Genomic DNA, 7,745 nt, shown 5'->3' on the forward strand with positions numbered 1-7,745 from the left:
CACTTTGTTTTGACAAGTCTTACTGTGCATAGCCTAAAATACGTGTCATGCGTGTGTGTGTCCGTGCTCATTTGCGCTCTCATTCATTGTAAATTAACTTCCAGGTATGATTTCTCAGCAGGAGTTAAAACAAATTACCGTCTTTCTATTTTCATCTCAGACTGTCAGACAACTACCCAAAGAGGATTAAATCAAATATTTGACTGAGAATTATAGCAATATTTAAATTTTCTTTGAATCAGCAATGTGAGAGTTCCTGGCACAGTGCCACCGTGTAGTATTTAATATCCTAATTTGCTCTTACCTTACAGTGGTGCACAACGCGGTCCACATCCAACGAAAGGCATTCAGTAATAGATACAATTATCAATCTGTTTTATTTACGTTGTGTGGATCTCAAAGAGACAACCCGCCTGTAATCCCTTTGCGGTTGTCCTTGAGCCGATGTTTCTTTAATCTGTAAAGGGAAAGGGGTCGCGTCTGGATGCGTGGTCACAGACAATCCCTAATCTGGCTAATGTACGGTTGCGCCTCCGACGCCTGAACTACTCGCGTTCACTCTGGCGATTGCTAGGCTGCCTCATAAACTTCACAGTAAGAGTATCCGGGCGTTAGGCTACATCACCTGCCCTAACCCTCCGTCGGTGCGCCTCTAGAAAGATGAGGGACGGACAGAGGTGCGAGAAAGGCGAGCGCTGCACGCTGCCGTTGATCAGGGCACAGACGGCTTACGAGCCTTGACAGGTGGCACAGGCGGTACCAGCAATACATAGCCCCAAGTGAAAACAGTGCAAATGTGAACGCACAAGCACAGGAGCCGATAGAGGCCCCCTAAACTATTCGCATGCTTTTTATCCAGAGTTGCAGCGCCACCCTCAGAGATATAATTTAAGCGCTGTAAAGTCTATAGTTTGCCTAAGAATACCTGGGAGTTATAGTGTTCCATCAGTGGTTTTCCGGTTCCATTTTCACCGAAATAGGTACAACTGATAAGACTGGAAGCACTGCCTTAACCGTTAACGCAAGTAGCCTACGTTATGTTCAGTTTTGAAGCATATTAACCTGACCAGACTTGCCATGTCATTACACCGATCCGACTTAATCGCAGCAACATTTTCTTTTATTTAGATTTGGCAAACAGAACCGACTTATAGGGTGGTAGCAACACTAGAAACTCTGTTAGCGCATTTTAAAACCACGTAAAGCCAGGAAGACATTATGTTTCTGACATTCGATAGTAAACCATGCATTTTAGATGCACGGCTAACGTAATGCCCAAGACAAAGATGATTGCTCCTGACTGCTTTCAAGTGGTGATAAGAAGCTGAGAAGCTTTCGATTCACTGTGTGGAGAGGGACCCCCTGCCCATCACTAGAAGACTAGAAGCAAAAGAGACTATTTAAATATCGCAGTCTGTAGAAGAGGTCCTACACGATTTGATGTGTGGTATGTTCTTGAAATCTTGTGTATTGGTAGTCTATATAGGCCTTGGCGTCTAGGGCTACAGTCCGAATATTAAATAGCCCCAGATCTCTCTTTATCTCTCTTTTTTTATTCAGCTGTCATTCCAATCATGCAATAAAGCCCTCGGAAACAGTCAATCAAAACCGGAATTACGTTTTGAGTCTCTGTGTGCCATTCAAGCAGCAGATCTAGGCTACTGCACACTACTTTGCACGCCCGTATTTTGCTCTAACCTGTTAGCACCAGCACCGAAATGAAAATCAACAGGTAAGGCAGCCAGTGTGAAACGGGCCTAACAGGCATGTTACTACGAGAACCGTTTAGAATCAACTACAATATCTCCCACATTAAAATTGATATCCAGATTGTCACCATAGCTTCCTGGTTCTCTGACAGTTGACGAAGCCAATTTGCTGTATTTATACTTTGTTTTCTGCTCAGGTGTTCATGTTCTGGTGCGTTTACTGGTTTTGGACTCAGACTCTGTTTTTCTAGGTACAACTTTGCCCGTTGCTCTGGATCTCGGTGCTTTTGGATTTTTTGCCTAGTGTCTGAACCCTGCCTGCGTTTCTGACCACGCTCTGGTTTTTGCAGTCTGGATTTTGCCAAATTCTCTTGTATCCTTGTTTAAACTAACTGATTGGATTAAAAACTCTGTTCTGTTCTTTGACTAATGACTTTTTGCCTGGCTGCCTGTGAAAGAGACTCCATTAAACACCACTCTCTTTGCTCAGCTTCTGTTTTATTGTGTCTGCTTTTGCGTCCTGTATTTACATCCCTGGCATTATCGGCCGTAACAGAAATAATCCAGCCAAAACATGGACCCAGCAGATTTGGATTCAGTAAAGGCAGCTTTAGAGAAACAAGGCTCCCTTCTTGGCATTCACCAGCAAGAAATTGCTGAAGTGTTCCATAGTAGCAGTGCTACAGAATCTCTCCTCTCAGGGATGGCAGCTTCAGACTGCTGTCACGCCACCTCCACCTAATCCACCGATTACTCCAGCGGCTTCGTCTCCTCCCCGAGAACCATGTCTTCCTGCTCCACAACCTTACGATGGCGAACCGGGTACCTGCCGCTCATTCTTGTCTCCGCGTTCCCCCTCAATGGAGTTACAAGCACCTTAAATTTTCATCTGAACAATTCCTTATTGCCTATGTTGTCATGTGACTGTCTGTGAGCGCTTGTGTATGAGGAACAGCTATTTGGAATGCTAATGTTCCTTGTTCCTAAGTTTCAAGGATTTTTCTGATGACATGTCAAAGGTTCTGAGTTTTTAAAAGTAAATGAGTAGGATACTTTACTAAGAAGTGAAGTGTCAATTGTAGCCTAACTGAATTTAATTTTGAAAGTAAAATGTCAAAGATCACCCCCACATCACAAACACATATTTATACATCAAAGCACCAGATGCTTATCCCTTCTTCCTGCCACGACACCCTGTTCAGGATGTATTCAGCTTGCAAATGTGTCTGTAAAGGCACCAGCTACGGAACCAGAATTATAGTTAGTGTACTGTTGCTATGGAATTACATTCAGTTTCATTAGTTTGAATATATCGGTCCAGAATGTTTTTTTCCCCATGTCAATAGCATATCTACTGTTGCCACCGATTCATTTTTCCATAGATTTCTTGCAAAATGGGTTTATCCCCTTCCGTAGCATTAGGGAACATGGTGTGGAGAGGGTCAAAAGAGTGGTTGCTAATAAGCCCCCCATTTACGGGCTACAATGCCCGCGGGGACACAGGTTCGATCCCGGCCTACTGTTGTTTCCCGATCCTCTCCCCACCTCTTCACTCCTCCTCACTTCCTGTCCAAAATAATTCACTCTCCTATCCAAATAAAGGGGGAGGTAGGCCACGTCGGCACACCCCCACGAGCCAGCTTAGTCAGTGCAGTCCATATGTTTAGTCAGTAACTGTGTGACATCGTAAAATTGATTAAAGGTAAGAGTGAAGTGTTTAGCAGATGCTTTTCTTCCTGAGCGACTTACACTGACATCTTGCACTGACCCGCAGTCAAACACAGGTTAAGTGCTTATGCTAACCACTGTACCAAATTGGGCATGAAGCATCAGCAGGAGCGGGCTATTAAGGGACTATTGACAAGGATCCGCAGCAATAGTGCCAATCTTATCGCCACAGAATCCGTACCAATGGTCACTTTGTTCTGTAAAAGCCAGAGAATACCTCTGTTGATAACAATGTGGACAGAAGTTTCATAAGAAATACACACGGGTCCCTTGATTTTGTTACATGTGTATAAATCTACGAAAATGGGAAATCAAGAAAGATATACAACCCACATTGTGTAATTGTAGTGGTTATGTAAGTGTCTACTCCTAGATCCCTTGTAAACACTGGAAATGCAAAATATAAACTTTGAATCATTTCTAAATGATCACCACAAAAGCATTTTGTTTTCATCTGTCATGCTTTATTTAAGTAGTGTTAAGAAATACAGTGTACAACAGAAGTGAATACACCCCTGTGCAATATCACTTAAATGTCAAATGATTCTAAATAGTATCACCTTATAGTATTTGCATTACTTCTAAGTAAAATTTATAAGGCCCCATAGTTGGAACTCAATGCAACGAAAGTTGGTACACAATTTATTACTGAGATTCAAATATGAAATGTTTTTAATGCTTCGTATGTCTTTATTTAGATCAGCTTTATTTTTGATGACGGATGCAATCCTCCTCGGCCACTTTGCTCGAGGGGGTTTGCTGCTCAATCTTTCTCTTTAAAATACCCAAAGGTGTTCTATTGGATTCCAGTAAGGCAATATACTTGGCCAGGTCATAGTTTTCACTTTTTCTTTAGAAACTCTTGCGTGACTGGTAGTGTGCTTCGGATTGTTATTATGCAAGAATATTCCTCTTCTGTCAAGCTTCTGGAAGTGATCTTGTCAGCCAGGGTTTTGGTATGTCCACAGGCATTCAAGGTGCCATCTATAAATGTCATCTCCATCTATAAATGTCATCTCCCCAACACCTTTTGCACTCCCGTGCAGCCCAGTGTAAATTACATTCCAGTGTTTCACTGTCAGGACTATGCATTCACTATGGTAGTCCTGTCCAGGTTCACGGCAAGCACACCGGACCCCATCTGACCTAAACAAATGAATGTTGGTCTCATCTGACCAAAGAAGGTGCCTCCAGTATTCATCAGGCTTCTTTTCATGTTCTTCAGCAAAGTTTAATCTTGCAGTTTTGTGCCGAAGCAAGGGTTTTTTTCTTGGACGCCGTCCACAGCGTTTGATGTTATGCAGTGCCTTTCACACTGTCTGAGCCGTTCCAGAAACTCAGATTTCCATTGATAACCCCTGTGCCACTCGCCTGTCTGTTTGTCAGAGCTAGATTGTTGAAGCACTGTCTGCACCATTTTAGGAGGGTGGCCTCTGCAGCTCTGATTAGAGGAACTATGTCTCATTCTATACCTCCTGATTACTGCTGCCGCTGTGTTTCAAATGATTTTTAAGTTGGTCATCGTTCTTCCTGTATCCTTTTCCATCGTTGTCTCACTATCAGATTTCTCAATTTCTCTGGCAATTATTTATTTCCCATGTGAAGCCTTGATGCAGATGGACACAGCCCATAGGTCCGAAATTGAGAAAGTTCTGTTTTTCACCCGTCATGTTGTAACCACGTGCATTCAATTAAGCTAATTGGAAATCACAGATGTACTCAATTTCATCTCAGTCATCCCAGGTGTAATCACTTTTGTTGCATCGAGTTTCTACTATTTCAATGAAGCCTTTCAAAAGTATGATTCTAATCTAAAGTATGATTTTTCATAAGAGGACATGCTCTACTTGCCAACTTAGAAATAAATGCAATTATTTGAGAGGTGAATTCTGAATCATTTGACATTTAAGTGATATTGCACAGGGGTGTACTCACTTATGTTGTATACTGTATAAAGTATTATTAATGTATTGCTATACATTATACAAAAATACAAAATTGTGGCCAGTGATGGTGGAAACACCTTTTGCTTATAGGTAATAGGTCAACAAGACAGCGCATAGAAGAGGAATTCAACAGCTTGCTCTCAGTAGGATGGGTATGTGAAGAGTCTGGGAGTAGGTCACACAAATCAAGAGAATATATACAACAGATGATTATTTTTGGCCCTTTTTACACTTGGTTTTAAAATGCATCTTGGGCGATCGGATCACAAGTGAACAGTGCTAACCACCAGTGTAAAAGACCACCAAGACGCATTGTGATCCGAATGCTCAAACCACTTGTCGAGGTGGTCTGGGACACATTTGACCACATATCTTTTGTAGTGTAAATGCCAATGCATCCTGATGTGTTCCCAACAAGGCAATAGGCAGTAGTAAAACGTAGGCAGAAGCGAAATTTGCTGGACAGCTTGGTCAGCTGGACACCTTGGAGACGCCTGATAGACACAGGTGTAAACGGCGATGCGTCTCGGCTGTGCAAGAGACACATCCAAAGTGATACGATTGCCCAGGATGCATTTTAAAAACAAGCGTAAACAGGGCCTTTGAGTTATGATAGGATAACGATGTGTCTTATAAAGTTACATAAAAGATGGTCAGCGTAAATAAACACAGCCGATGGGGTGAGAAACTGACTGACAGGATTTGCTCAAGGCCTGCGGCAGGTATTGCTTTTTGCTAGATGTGTACAAATTGCATGGCCTTTATCACAGCATTGAACTGAATAACCTGTCAATAAATACCAATCTTTACACACATGAATAATAATAAATGAGACATTTGACTAAGCAGAAAAACAGTTATCATGGCTACTCAGTGAAGCTTAATGCTTATGCAAAGGTAGGGATCATCTGGATAAACCATAATCCTCCATACATCTTCCTATTTATTGATACAGAAAGCTTTCGCCATCTGTGGAAGAGTGAGATTAGGCGGTGTGCAAAATAGATAGATATTTTCCTGTTGACTAAAGCTTCAGAACGCTGAGGAAATCTGTGATGTGTTGAAAACTCGCTGGACGTTGTTGTCATGATGAGCTGCAATTAACAAAGATTACAGTACAGAGTTGCATCACTGATTACTTGAGCTCCAAGGGCAGACACTGCAAAATGAACAGATTGTGTTGTTTAATTGAATCAAATTTTGTACCCACTCGGAAAGTTTACTTGACACCACAAAACAAAGAAGTGCCTATCCAATGCATTTACCCAGTCAGAGACACGTCTGCTGGAACACTAGTAACTGAATTTAGGTTGCGCAAGGGCGGTGTTCACCAAGTATTGGAGCTATTCCATTTCATAGACCTTGCATTAGAAATGTGTCCTTTTCTGCTGTAGTAATGTAGTGACATGAGATGAATTCTGGAATGCCAACTACCGTGCCTTAATAGCAGAAGAGAGACCTTAACCCTTTGCATGCGTTTCATCTAGAGTTACAGTATCATTCTCAGCGATATCATTTAAGTGCTCTAAAGACTATTTTGCCAAATGAGACCAGTTATAGTGTTCCATCAGTACTTTTTCTGCAGCTTCTGTAGTTCCACGTTTAAAAAAAAGAGGTGTAACTGATCCGGCTGGACAAGTGATGAAGGCAAAATGGCCTCTTAACTCTGAAACAGCCACCTCGAGCTTCTGAGAGCCCGTGAGTCCACCATATCAAAGTCATCTATCAGACCGGACACACACACAGCTCCCCCCTCTCTCTCTAGTTCTCCAACAGCACGGCACACTACGGCTCCCCAGTCAGCTCTGTACACCTGACCGAGCACATTTAACTCACTGTTATAGGCAGTGCTCCACACAACAACAATATCCTGAGTGCCTTTTCTAATATGTGGTCAGGTATCATCCCTGCCAAAGGTGTTCTCAGTGGTCACATGTTATCTGCTGGAGGGAGAGCCAGTGAGACATGGTCTGTTAAAAGCCAGTGGCTGCAAGAGGGCTGGCGAGTCTTTAATCGGCTGCGTGGAAACGCTTCCATGCTCTCTCTTCCAGGAGTAGATAAAGCACAGACAGACACACACACACTCTCTCTCTTTCCCTCTCTCTCTCTCACACACACACACACACACACACACACACACACACACACACACACACACACACACACACACACACACACACACACACACACAGGCAGAGAGGGAGAAACAGACACAATAAGAGGAATACAACTAAAGCTCTCTCTCTCTCTCTCTCTCTGTGGGTGTTTAACATGGAGTACTGACAGAATGGATACATAATTAATGTTTCCTATTCTGGCATTTCCTATGACTAAAGCTAAAATCTGGAATAAAAGGGAATAA

The 7,745-nt window shown here is 42.5% G+C and overlaps 1 protein-coding gene across 4 annotated transcripts in view; it reads right to left on the reverse strand.

Annotated features, from left to right (window-relative positions):
* Positions 1-1,202, reverse strand: part of pcdh15a (protocadherin-related 15a) — a 217,214-nt gene extending 216,012 nt beyond the window's left edge. For all 4 annotated transcript variants that reach the window (XM_042709568.1, XM_042709569.1, XM_042709567.1 and 1 more), the window contains exon 1: positions 305-1,202. The gene's annotated coding sequence lies outside the window, so the exon portion shown is untranslated. The remainder of the gene's footprint in view (positions 1-304) is intronic.
* Between the last annotated feature and the right edge of the window lie 6,543 nt (positions 1,203-7,745).

The sequence above is a fragment of the Clupea harengus genome, chromosome 13, assembly GCF_900700415.2.
Source record: "Clupea harengus chromosome 13, Ch_v2.0.2, whole genome shotgun sequence".
In the NCBI taxonomy this organism is placed as follows: domain Eukaryota; kingdom Metazoa; phylum Chordata; class Actinopteri; order Clupeiformes; family Clupeidae; genus Clupea; species Clupea harengus.